The sequence below is a fragment of the Cupressus sempervirens genome, chromosome 9, assembly GCF_028749045.1.
Source record: "Cupressus sempervirens isolate cs-2001-9-10 chromosome 9, ASM2874904v1, whole genome shotgun sequence".
In the NCBI taxonomy this organism is placed as follows: Eukaryota; Viridiplantae; Streptophyta; class Pinopsida; order Cupressales; family Cupressaceae; genus Cupressus; species Cupressus sempervirens.
In genome coordinates this window covers 646,393,633-646,407,266 of record NC_143126.1, presented here as the reverse complement: position 1 = coordinate 646,407,266, position 13,634 = coordinate 646,393,633, and the positions used below count along the sequence as shown (strand labels likewise).

Genomic DNA, 13,634 nt, shown 5'->3' with positions numbered 1-13,634 from the left:
TTGGAGGGGATTTATGTAAAACCTCCAAAAAAGCCTACGACCTCTCACTTTGCCCAATTTCATTTTCATCCATTGGTCTTTGCCACCATGGATATATTAATGTTAAGATCATGGTTATGAAGGATTTATCAAAAAAAAATTAAGATCTCACACAAATTTCAGTCATAATTCTAGGTATTCAAACTCTGCCTATAGTTTTTTTCAAAGATATAAGATCCACGTAGATCAAACATTATTAATCTAGATTTGTGTGTGTATTTTTTTACAATTGCCAATTCTTAACTCATCATTAGTCATTAGTGATGAAGTTGAGATTTTTACAATTAGCTATTTAAGCTACTAACATTTTTCATTCTCCTCCATTGTTTATCACTTAATCATGACAATGGGTTTCAGAAGGAGATTATGTTTTGGAAAATGGAAGTGGGTATACACTTTTCCTCAAAGTATTTTCTCAAGCAACTTTTATATATGTGGTATTAAAAAAGATAAAGGGAGATAAACCTTATGTATTTATCTGATTATCTGTCTTTTCAAAATTATTTCTGTAGAGTGTGAAATATTTTTTGTGAGAGAGCTGATTAGGCAAATATCTAATATAATTGGTTGTTTCAATCTTCATGCTAAGAACCTACTTCATCATCAGATTTCTTTTGATCTAAGGAGATACTTATTGAGGCTTAGACATCTGTTTGCAAATTATCAACTAAGAACAATAACACATGCCCATAACCTTATATCTTATGCAACTATCAATGCGATGGCCATCCATAAGCTGCTAGCAAAATACAATAAAGTTTGTAAATCTACAAATCTATGATTCTCCACATCTTATCTTTAATTTCTTTACAACCAACACTGGTAGAATTTTGGCAAATAAATGACTACACGACTAAAACATTTAGTCACAAGAATAAAAATTTTAGTCACGTGACTAAAAGTGTTCAAATTCTAGGATTATTTTGCAATTTTTAAATATAAATGACTAAATAAATGACTAACTTGGTAATGAGGTAAAGTTGGAAGATTAGAAAAGGATAACTAACTAAATAAATTATCAAATAAATTACTAAACAATTGGTCACTAATAATGAGTCATCCAAACAAAAGGTAAAATGAATGATTGATGAATTTATTATCATAGTAATGCATTCTAATAAAAATGCTCCTTATTTTTTGTAATTTACAATTACAAATGACTATTACTCATATAAATATAGTGAAACCCATCATCATTAGCTTCATTATGGTTTGTGGTCTATGGTAAATTCTCTAAGGGGCTATCACCATATCTAGCAAGAGTAACACTAGGTATGTTCTTGCTACCTTTGATATTTATTTGTCTTTCCCCATTTTTAGCAGTAATTTGATCATATGGTGATCATATTTAACCATAGGAATCATATGGATATGCTATCTAGGAAGAGTATTTTTATCCCTCTATAAAGGATTTATTGTCTAAGACTATAGTTTTCATCTTTGAAGGCTTGGGCCTAGAGTGAACGGTGCCAATTGAGAGCTATGTTAGGACCAAGAAAGTGAAACACATAAACATAATTGACAGATAATGAACTCCCAAAACCCATAGATTTTGGTTCTTTAGGAAGTGTTATTGTTGTTGTCTTTGAAAAGGATTTGAATGCATCTATTTTTGTTGACGAGTTTGGGTGTTGAAGTAGATTTAGGACAAGTTAATGACCCTGTTAGCTGCCATCCAAATAGTGCATGGCTTTAATTCTATGTTGAACTAACTCTATCAATACAACTTATATCTAACATTCAAAAATCTACAATTTACTACTCATAGAGGTCAGAACATATATATATGTATAAATCCCTTCCACAATGCATAAAAAAAAACCAATAGGATTTATCACACCAAATAAAAAGTTTATGAGATGAGTTATTTTTGCATACCATCAATTTTATAATAATGTAGGGTAACAACTCCAAGTTTTGTTTTCAATGAAAAAAATCTTGAATCCAAGTTAGAATGACAATTATGTTCAAAACTGAAGCATCAAGATTCATGCTTCAAGCACAAAAAAAGTCAAATTAATTTGAAAAAAATGAAATAACATAATGAATGATAGAAAATTTAATTTCCTTTGTGTTATTAGCAACTTAGTTGATCCCTATGAATCATAAAAATGTCATCCTTAGCAAACAACTCAAAATTATAACAAATGTCAGAATAGTAAAAAGGTTCAGTCTATAGAATGAGAAAACTACTGGAGTGGTTCAATTTATGATATAATGATTTTTGCTCTAATAGGTAGTTAAAATTTTGATAATGCAACAACTAGTGGTTCCATTTTAATGAGGTAGTTGCATTCATGACAATAGAAACTTCATCTTTCGAAAAGATATCCTTATCTAAATCCAATTGAAATCTAGTAACCACCAAGAAACTATAACTTTTATAATTTTTGACAATCAGGGGTCATTTAACACAAAATTAGTGTTTAAGCTCTTTTTTATGAGAAAAAGATATGCAACTATAACCATGAGAGTTGAAAAGTGATTAAGAGAGATTCATTTCATTTTTTAATGGAGCTTCTCTTTGCTACATATAGTATATTTTAGGAGTGTGAGCCATCATATCCAAGAATCATTAGTTTTTTGTCAATAGCTCCTATTGTTGGGTGATACATTCTTCAAATTTTGTTACATGTTGCAAGATTGATTACAAGTAGTAATAATTCTTACAAGGTTTTTCTTGATATCTCTAGTCATTTTCTCTTCTTCTTGATTCTAATTCCTTCTATAAATTTAAATTTTATAAGACTCCAATTCTTTTTTTTTTACCCTACTACTTTTGCACAAGAGAGAATCAATGTGGAGGAGTCATCTAGAATTAATTGTTTAGAATTTCAATTTTGTCATCTTCCTTATTTTCTAGAAATGGAATACTATTGTATTACAATTATTGTTTGAATTGAACTTCACATGGTGACATATTGAATGAAGAAAATAATAGAAATTAAAGGAGAAAAACACACATAGGAAAAAAAAAAATAATAACCTTGACATATACTGTGAAGAAAAATAGTTGGAAGTGTCGATCAATTTTCATTTTTACAACTTAGACAGTTGTAAAGAGCACAAATTTGAGCGGCTTACATCAAACACTTACCACTTCAAATACTATCCTTTGGAAATTACTCATAATGAGGCCAAGCCCATCATAAAATAGATAAATAAGAGATGAATGCACACCTTTGGTTGGTAGAAGAGATGAAATTAAAAATAGAGACAACACAGGCATATCTAGCTAGTTGTCAAGGTTCTCAAAATGCAAGCAAAAAAAAATGAAAAAATAGCATATAAAGTCATAACAAGCTCACTTTATGGTCCAAACATACAAGACACCTCATGATGTAGGAAGGGACAAAGAACTAGGGCCAAAGGCATACCCAACTATTCAAACCACCTGCACAGAGTCAATAGAGTGGAAATAGCAAAATAAACAACATGGGAGATAGAGGAAGAAAATGCTTTCATTCATATATGCATTCAATGATCTATTACATGTCCAGTTGTAAGGCCTTATGGGTTATGTCCATGTATCAATTCAATTAAAATCTTTGATGATCCAACTTGTCACTCTACTTCTACTCTACGGACATATATCAATTCAATTACAATCTTTGATGGTTCAACTTTGCACTCTACTCCTACTCTCTCTATTCTATCCCAAAGACTCTAACCAAGGTCTCATAAATACATGCACTAACACAAGTCAGCCTATTGTAAATAAAACTAAATAAAATCTCATATTAAATGCTAGGCTAAGCCACAAGTTAGCTCTCAATAGATATCTAACACAAAATTAAATGCAAAGGTTAGCCTCAATAGAAGATTGCACATAGACAACTCGACAAACAAAGGCTCCAAACAAAGGCTCCACAAAATATTGACACTCGAAGCTTGAATGAACTTGACATCCACACAAACTTAGCATCCAAACAAACTCACCAACCACATAAACTCAGCATCCAAAGGATGACTCAACAACCAAAGAACACTCCACAGTAACTGTGAACTCAACATTAACTAGGAAGCTTGACATCTACTAAACACTTGACACCTACTAAATGCTCAACACCCACTAGAACTTGGAAATGTAAGACATTGCAACTTGATAGAAACTAGGAAAAATGAAAACATGTTGGACAACAGTGCAACCCAAGATGCTCTTGCAGAAGACAATGATTCTCCTAAATCATGCAAGTGTCACAACCTGAGCTAAATCCAACTCAGATTGAGAAATCCATGTAGCATCTTCACCAGGTCTATTTTTCCATTTTACCAAATACTCATAGTAGTCTTTTCCCCTCATGCTCTTACCAACTCTCTATTCCAGTATTTGTTTAATTTTTTCAATCTTCTTCTTAGGATAATCATCTGATACATCCATTTTATCTTCTAACTCATGATATTTGTATAAATAAAAAATATTAAATATAGAATATATATCCATGTCATCAAGTAACTCAACTTCATATGCATTACCACTATCAAACTTCTTTAGGATCTTACAAGGTCCAAACTTCTTCATTTTTAGGTTACTATATGTTCCAATAGGAAATCTTCCTTTCTTCAAATGAACCATCACCTCATCACCAATGTCAAAAATATGATGTCTTCTAGACTTATTAGCATTCTCATTATACTTCTTATTACTTTGTTCCATTCTCAATTTTACTTCCTTATGCAAAGACTCCATAAAATCAACAAATTCTTTCCCTGCAACACTTCTCTTCTCTTCACCAGCAACATCCCTCAAATCTGATACTCCTCTAGGCTAGATTCCTGTAACAATCTCAAAAGGTGTCTTTCTTGTACTCCTATTCACTAAATTATTATATGAAAACTTGGCTTGTGCCAATACCATGTCCCAATTACTTGGCTTATCTCCAACTAAACATCTCAACAAATTACCCAAGCTTCTATTTGCAACCTCTATTTGTCCATCTATTTGTGCATGGAATGTAGAACTAAACTTCAACTTAGTGCCCATATTCTTCCACAAAGTCTTCCAAAAATAACCAAAAAACTTATTGTCTCTATCAGAAATAATGCTTCTTGGTAATCCATGCAATGTTACAATCTCTTTGAAGAAAAGTTTAGCAACATGCCTAGTATCTATTCTCTTCTTACAAGGTATAAAATGAACCATCTTAGAAAATCTATCCACAAAAAATAATATAGAATCATACCCCTTCTTTATCTTAGGCAATCCCAGAACAAAATCCATGCTAATGTCACTCCAAGGTTTCTTAGGAGGTGTATACAGACCAATATTTTGACTTCTTTTGCAACTTGACAAAATGCACAACTCCTTAAAAAATTTTGAAGACCCTTATATATCTGTGACCAGTAATACTTCTCCTTCAACAAATTCAATGTCTTGTCAATACCAAAAGGTCCAGCCAATCCACCACTGTGCTTTTCCTTAATCAAATTAACTCTCATAGATCTTCTATAGATACACAAATGAATTTCTTTGAACAACATACCTTCTTGAATGAAATATTCATCATACTTATGTGATCTATTAGATTTGGTGGTCTGCACTCTGTCCATGCCTTAGAAAAATTAGGGTCAGTACCATACAACTCTTTCATGTCATCAAAACCAAGATATTAAACCTTCATTTCAATCAACAAAAAATGTCTTCTACTCAGTGCATCAACAACTCAATTAGTAACTCCACTTTTACGCTTAATCACAAATGTATAACTCTACAAATGCTCAACCCATTTCATATGTCTCTGATTCAATATATGTTGACTTCCCAAGTACTATAAATATTTATGATCAGTATACAACACAAACTCCTTAGGAATCAAATAATGTCTCCACTTCTTCAAGGCTTGAATAATAACATAAAATTCTTGATCATATACATAATACATCCTTTTAGCATCATTCAACTTTTCACTAAAGAAAGCAATAGGTTTACCTTCTTGATTGAATACAAATCCTATTGTACTACCACTTGCATCACATTCAACTTGAAATACCTTATTGCAATCAGGTAAAGCCAGTACATGCAATTCAACAACCTTTTGTTTCAAAGTCTCAAAACTCTTATTAGCTCCATGTGTCCACTTGAATTCCTTTGTATCTCCTCTCATTGTCTCAGTCATAGCATTACAAAAAGAACTAAAATTCCTTATAAAATTTCTATAAAAACTAGCCAAACCATAAAATGATCTAACCTCACCCACATTCTTAGGTGTAGACCATTCCAAAATTGCCTTTACCTTTTCAGGATCCATCTTCAAACTATCAGCTAAAATCACAAATCCCGAATACACAATCTCTTCTTACATAAAAGAACACTTTTTTAGATTAATCATCAACTTCTCCTCTTTCAATCTCTACAATACTTGTCTAACACGCTCAAGATGTTCTTCCTTAGTCTTACTAATTATCAAAATATCATCCAAATTAACAATCACAAACTTACCCAAGAATATTTTTAGAATGTCATTCATTAACCTCATGAAAATACTAGGTGCATTAGTCAAACCAAAAGCCATAACCAACCATTCATACAAACCATCTTTTGTCTTAAGAGCAGTCTTCCACTCATCACCTTCTCTGATTTTTATATGATGATAGCCACTTTTTAAATCAATCTTAGTAAAATACTTTTCTCCACTCAAAAAATCAATTATGTCATCCATCCTTAGCATAGGAAACCTATATTTCACTGTGATATTGTTAATAGCTCTGGAATTAGTACACAATATCCATTCTCTATTCTTTTTAGGTGTTAACAGGTACAACACATAGACTCAAACTTTCTCTAATCAAACCTTTCTACAATAACTCATGTACTTGTCTATTAAGCACTTCATTATGTGTAGGTGTTAAAATATATGATGCTTTATTTAGAAAACTAGAAAATTCTTTCCCATTAACCATTAAAATTCTCACAGTAGTACAATTAACCTCATCTATTCTTTTAATCATTAAAGGAAACAATATTTTCTTCTTCCCATTCACCCAAAGAGTATATTGATTCAATCTTCCATCATGTATAGCATATTTATCATATTGCCAAGGTGTACCCAACAAAATATGACAAAAATCCATAGGCATAATATCACACAAAACTTCATCAAAATTATCTCCAATCTTTAACTTCACAAGGCATTGCTCACTTACCAATATCTTATGCTCATCCTTGATCCATGAAACATGATAAGGTTTAGGATGCTTCAACCTCTGCTACTACAACTTTGTAACCAACTCTTTTGATGCCAAATTTGTAGAACTTCTACTATCAATGATTACCTTGCAACATTTCCTAGCCATCTTACATCTAGCTTTGAGAAGACTTCTCCTTAGGAAAAGTTCCTTGTCAATTACCTTATTACATAAGGTTCTTCTCACCATCAGATTCTCTCTAGCCTCAGGTCCACTAGCTGAACCCTCAGTGTCTCCTTGAATCACAACATTTCTATTAGCTTGCCCACTTTCAAATATCTACACTCAAAGGATCTATGCCCTTTTTTACCACATCTGAAAAAATTACCATGAAAATCACCTCTAAAATAAGAATTACCTCTACCTCAATAAGAACCAGTACCTCCTCGATAAGAATTACCACCTTTCCACTCAGTCTTGTTTTTGTCATCACTTTTCCATTTAGATTTCCCTTTATCTTGTACAAAACTATCAGATCTACCACATTCTCCATAAGATCTCCCCCTACCTCTCTAGAACCTACCACCTCTACCTCTTTGTCTTTGTTCATTCTTTTTGTCAAGATCTCAACTTTCAAGGCATATTGGTATGCTTCCTCTACACTTTCCAATTTCAAAAAACTTATTTCATCTTGAATTCCAAATCTCAATCCATTTAGATACCTTGCAATTTTCTCAACATCATCATCCACATGTTTAGATCTGATGTCCAATCTATAGAATTCCTCAGTATACTCCTTCATAGTCATGTCTCTTTGTCTTAAATTTTGCATCTTTCTCAACAAGCTAACTTGGTAATCAAAAGGAATGAATTTTTTCTTTACCTTATTCAAGATCTTCAACCAAGTTCTAATCTTCTCCTTTCCTCTCCTTTGTCTATTAGTATGCAAATGATCACACCACAATGAGGCATGTCCTTTCAACCTTGTAACTACAATTTTCACCATTCTATAATCAAGAGTGTTTTCATACTCAAAGAACTTCTCCATTTCAAAGATCCAATCCAACACAACATTAGTGTCCAATTTCCATCATAAGGAACAACTTCTATAGTAGGCTTTTAATTTTCCCTAGATAATACTATCAATAACCTTAATTCATGTTGATCTTCTTCAAGTTTTGGATTAGGGTTATCTATTACTGCTTCATTATCACTTACATCATCAAGAGTGCTCCTCTCCTCTGGGCTATCTCTACAACATCTAATCTGGCTACGATTTGTCTCAATGTATCCAATATTGTGTTCTTTATGAATTAGGTTCTTGTAAGATTGTAACCCTCTGCAAGTTATAGGTCAAATCTTGAGATTTGCTACCCCACTACCCAAATTCACATAGGGTTCTATAGAATCCAATCTCTACAAGGATTAACCTCCACTTTGATACCACTTGACACAGGGAGGGACAAAGAACTAGGGCCAAAGGTACACCTAGCTATTCAAACCACCTATATAGAGTCAACATAGCAAAAATAACAAAACAAACAACATGGGAGATAGAGGAAGAAAATGCCTTCATTCATATATGCATTCAAGGATCTATTACATGCCCAATTGTAAGGCCTTATAGGTTATGAGCATGTATCAATTCAATTACAATCTTCAATGATCCAATTTTGTATTCTACTCCTACTCTCTTTGTTCTATCCTAAAGACTCTAACCAAGGTCTAATTAATACATGCACAACCACAAGCCAGCCTATTGCAAATACAACTAAATAAACTCTCATATTAAATGCTAGGCTAAGCCACAAGTTGGCTCACAATGGATATCTAACACTAAATTAAATGCAAAGGTTGACCTCAATAGGAGTCTGCACATAGACAACTCAAAAAATGAAGGCTCCATAGAATACTGACATTTGACACCCAAAAAAACTTGACATCCACACAAACTTGACATCCAGACAAACTCACCAACCACACAAACTTGACATTCAAAGGATGCTTAGCAACCAAAGAACACTTGATAGAAAATATGAACTTAACATCAACTAGGAAGCTCAACATCCACTAAACACTCATAACCCACTAGAACTCAGCAATGTAAGACATTACAACTCGACAGAAACTAGGAAAACTAAAAACATGTAGGACAATAGTGTAACCAAAGATGCTCCTACATCACCTCGACATCTATTTCATCTACTTCAAGTAAAGAAAATAGACACACCACATAGTTGTTTTATACCCAAAAACATACCTAGAGCACAAGCATCATTAGAAGGTATAGGGTGGAATAGGGAGGTGCATCAATTAGCAAATAAAGAGCGTGGAAATTTTTTAGTACTTCAACAACCTTCTCCTCAAGGTGGTGAGTAAACCTTACTAAGAAAGTTTGGTAATGGCATTGACAATTGTAGAAGGAAATTGCATCTCAAAATGAATTAATTGGGAGGTTTCTTGTCAATGCAAGTGAAGCAGTACACTTAGTATTTCTAGTTCAACCACTTGATGTTCTATCTCCAAGCTCATGTTTATGTTGCACCTTTGGTTTCACCATTTTTTCTTGATTAAATATCTCCTTTTAATCATATATAAGATTTTAACATCTTACAAATTAGAACTCTCAAAAGTTAGTTCATTTCTATTAGTTGAGCTTTATCTAAGTGTTGCATGAAATTTGTAATCTTTTCAATGCAAAATCAAAACAACACTTGGCTCTTTTTTCTCATCATTATGAATTTTCAAATCAAGGCTCATAAAAGATCTTGATTTTTGTATAAGGGGATGACACACATGCTCTAAGACCCTACTCAAACTTTACCATCTCTAAGACTTTGAAATGTTGTGAAACTAAACCAAACTAAACAAGCTACTCACCTTTTAATTTTACACATAGTTGATGCATACTAAAGATATCTTGCATATCATCAACCCTTAAAAATATTCTAACACTTGAATAATTCTTCTTATAATTTCTTAAAATGCTAATGCAAAAAATGGTGCTCTTCTATAACTTCCTATGATATGAATTCAACTCCTAAATACTATTAGGAACAAACATTGTACTTGTGCTTATATATCCAATCAATTTCTATGCTCCTCTAGATGTTGTAAAGTAGTGAATTTGATGCAAGAAAATTAAATATGAACTAAATGATTCAAACATAACAATACAAGATATATAAGCACAACTTACTACTCAAGAGGAACCCAATGTGGGAAAACTCTAGAAATATGAAGAATTGCATGCTCCTCTCCATTATGTTATTAGTAGTTTTAAAACCTTATGGGTTTTCAACCTTTATAAGGCCTCCAAGGATATCATAATTCTTTGATCACATCAGAATACCTAGGAAATATCTCTACAATTTATTTTGGATCACTTTCTTTCAAAAAAAAATGCTTCATTACTCTCCTCTATGTCTTCCAACAATCTAATCCCTCATTTTTCTTTACAATTGGAATGAATTTTTGTTAAGTGCATTAATAGACTTCATGAAGCTATCACTTAGCTATTCTGTAATTCTTGTAACTTAGAGTGGCCATTTTTTTTCTTTACAAACTCCACAATTTGGTAACTTTTTTATATAAATAACTTTTCAAGAAGAATCCCAACATGAAATAGAAGTTTTAGATATCTCCTTTGTGGTTTTTGTTGAGATGGGAAAGAAATTTTGAAGTCATAAAATTTGTACACACTCCTAGCAAGTAACAACCAATTAATTGAACTAGCTCTCAAATTATTTGGTACAATCCTACCACTCTCAGAGAAATTAGGAGGTTATAATTCTAGTTCTCAATATATGGACTGTGGTAACATCATTCTAGAATTAGGTCTCCTATAAATGGATCCCCATACAAAAAAATTCACTTAGTGGACCACTCTAAGAGGACGTAACAGGGTAGGAAAAAAATTCATATAGAAAATCACGCCCTAGAAAAACCATCTAGAAAGAATTTTAAAAACCTTGCTTGGTCCCCCCAAAAATTGGATTTTTAATTCTTGTAATCTAATATGACATAGAAAATCTTATTATTCATAAAAGAGTGATTACAATATGGAGATGAGGTCTCCTCTCCTTATATTAGAAACTAACCTTTTATTTGTATCAAGTAGTGTATAGTCATTTGTGTTTTAAGATGTAATAGAATGTCAGGGTTTACTTACATTGGGCAAGATCATTGTACATATTTCTAGGTCAATGATCAAGTCTTTAAGTTTGACCATGACTTCCTTCACATGTATGAATGGTAACTAGTACAAGTATATTTATTGAAATTGTGCAATGGGAGAACATTATGGTCAATTCTCATTACAAAACATAACATGAGTGATTACAAAATATTGATTAATTAGCTAGCTAAAATTTAACTAATTGATTTGAGTTATTTAAAGTGATTTACTTATGGTGGATTTAGCATTTTAGTCCTAATTTGTAACCCAAGTTTATGTTTTCAATTTTTATTTATGTATAATCTCTATAAAAAATTTAACCAAAAAACTCTTTAAGATATTAAATACCATTTTTCAAATCTTCTAGGACTATACAGTGGATTGATGCATGTCAACACCTACAAGTATTAGAAGCTCATTTATCATCACAAAAATTAAAAATAGATGGTGGATTAAGTACATAGATGGTGGATTAAGTACCTAAGCAATCCTGAGAAATTAGATCATTTAGTAGATGATTTAACAAAACATATCAACATTGAAACTCTAAAATTCATTTATTTTGGTTGTAGGGGAGAACACGTGGCACTTAATTGTTGAAGCTTGAATTTCTAGGAAATTAATAGATTCCTTGTCATATTTATGTCCAGGCTATGTTGAATGATCAACAAGTCTATTATCTCATTTGACAGCTTTTCAAGATTCCCCATGGACTTCTTTTATAGAAGGCACTTTCTTATCCATTTCACTATAAGATGCTCTTATTAAAATTCCCACTTCAAAGTATTTTTATGTTTCCTAGCAACCATAATATTGTTTTGTGAGAAGACCGCCTTATAATGTAGCTAGTTTTATCTGTGCAACTTTTTTTATAATTTCCTTTTCTAGTAAATATATTTTTTTAGGATAAAGACATTGAACTTTATGTGGATCCCAATCAACACTTCAAAGAGCTAGAGAAATAAATGTGTAGAATCTACATACATACAAGTTACTCATTATAACCACATGACTTGCTTTATTAACAATCTTGATGGTCATTTTTTTCTAAAGAGGTTATAAAATAAATAATAAGTGATGAAAAGAGACGAGTTATTTTGGTAATTCTCTCTTTTAGTTTCACATAATTGACTTTTTTTTACAAGAGCAAGTAGTTCGCTTTATAGTGAATCTTCTTTCAACTATTATTCTTATGAATATCATAGATATGGAAGTCATTTACTAGAATATGTACCATTTCTTAATGTTGTCCCTAGAGTAGTAACCACTCACAGTAATGTTCACATTCTTTCATTGTATGGAATTATAAATTCAAGTAAACCAATACACTTGCTACTACATTACGATTTTTTTTGTTCCAGATTGTTTAATTACTCTTTGAAAGTATCATTTTCATGGCTAGTTTGGTTCTCGATTCTCTAAAATGCTTACCATCTTACATAGAAATATTTTCTTTGTAGGTTCTATATGTAGTAGTTGCACTAATTCCAATTTGTTAGACATTTGGATCTAGTTCGTCTACTACACCACGTGTCAACCAAAGGGGAAGAAGTTTTAGTTTACGCAATATTCTCAATTTTTTAAATTTTTTTTTTCTGTTAGGTTATGGAAGTTCCATGGGTGCCCTCACACACATTTTTTATTTAGAAAAGTAGCTCTAGTTGGTACAAAACTTTCTCTTGAATACCTTTGATTTTTGCATAGCAACAGACTGACCCAAGATGATAAACACTATCAAGTTAAAGAATCCTTGTACTTAGGCTCTAATTTTACACAAAGCATAAATTACCCAAAGGAACAAACCCTTGGAGAAACTTCATATTTTTCAAAGCCATTGTTTCTAGACTTATTTCCAAAATTAAAAGTTTGGAATTGTAAGCATCAAGATTGTATTGCATATACTCAACTCTTTCACGGGTTGTTCCTAGCAATCCCATGCATCAAAATATTGATAGAATTTTGAATATGATGTATGGGAAATAAGGTAAGGGAGTACCCCCACTTACTACTATGGGATTTGGGAGAAGTAGTCTAAGAATCTCTTCAAGAAATGTAGGAGGGGACAAAATTTGCAAGTTTCTATTATTGGCATGGGATATTCTTAAGGTTGTAACTTTTGTTGTAGATGTTATGCTAACTACTTATGTACATAATTTTTTTCCTCAAGACCCTACAACAAGTTTGAAATAATGCATTTGACAAATGGTGATTTTTGCTTTAAATATTGTACCTTTCTTTCTAAATTTTATTATGAAGAGCCTTCTTTTTACTTTGTTTTTGTCATCGCCATTTT

At 32.0% G+C, this 13,634-nt stretch overlaps 1 pseudogene; it reads left to right on the top strand.

Annotated features, from left to right (window-relative positions):
- Nucleotides 1-417: 417 nt before the first annotated feature.
- Nucleotides 418-13,634, top strand: part of LOC149540392 (putative E3 ubiquitin-protein ligase BAH1-like) — a 28,746-nt pseudogene continuing 15,529 nt past the window's right edge.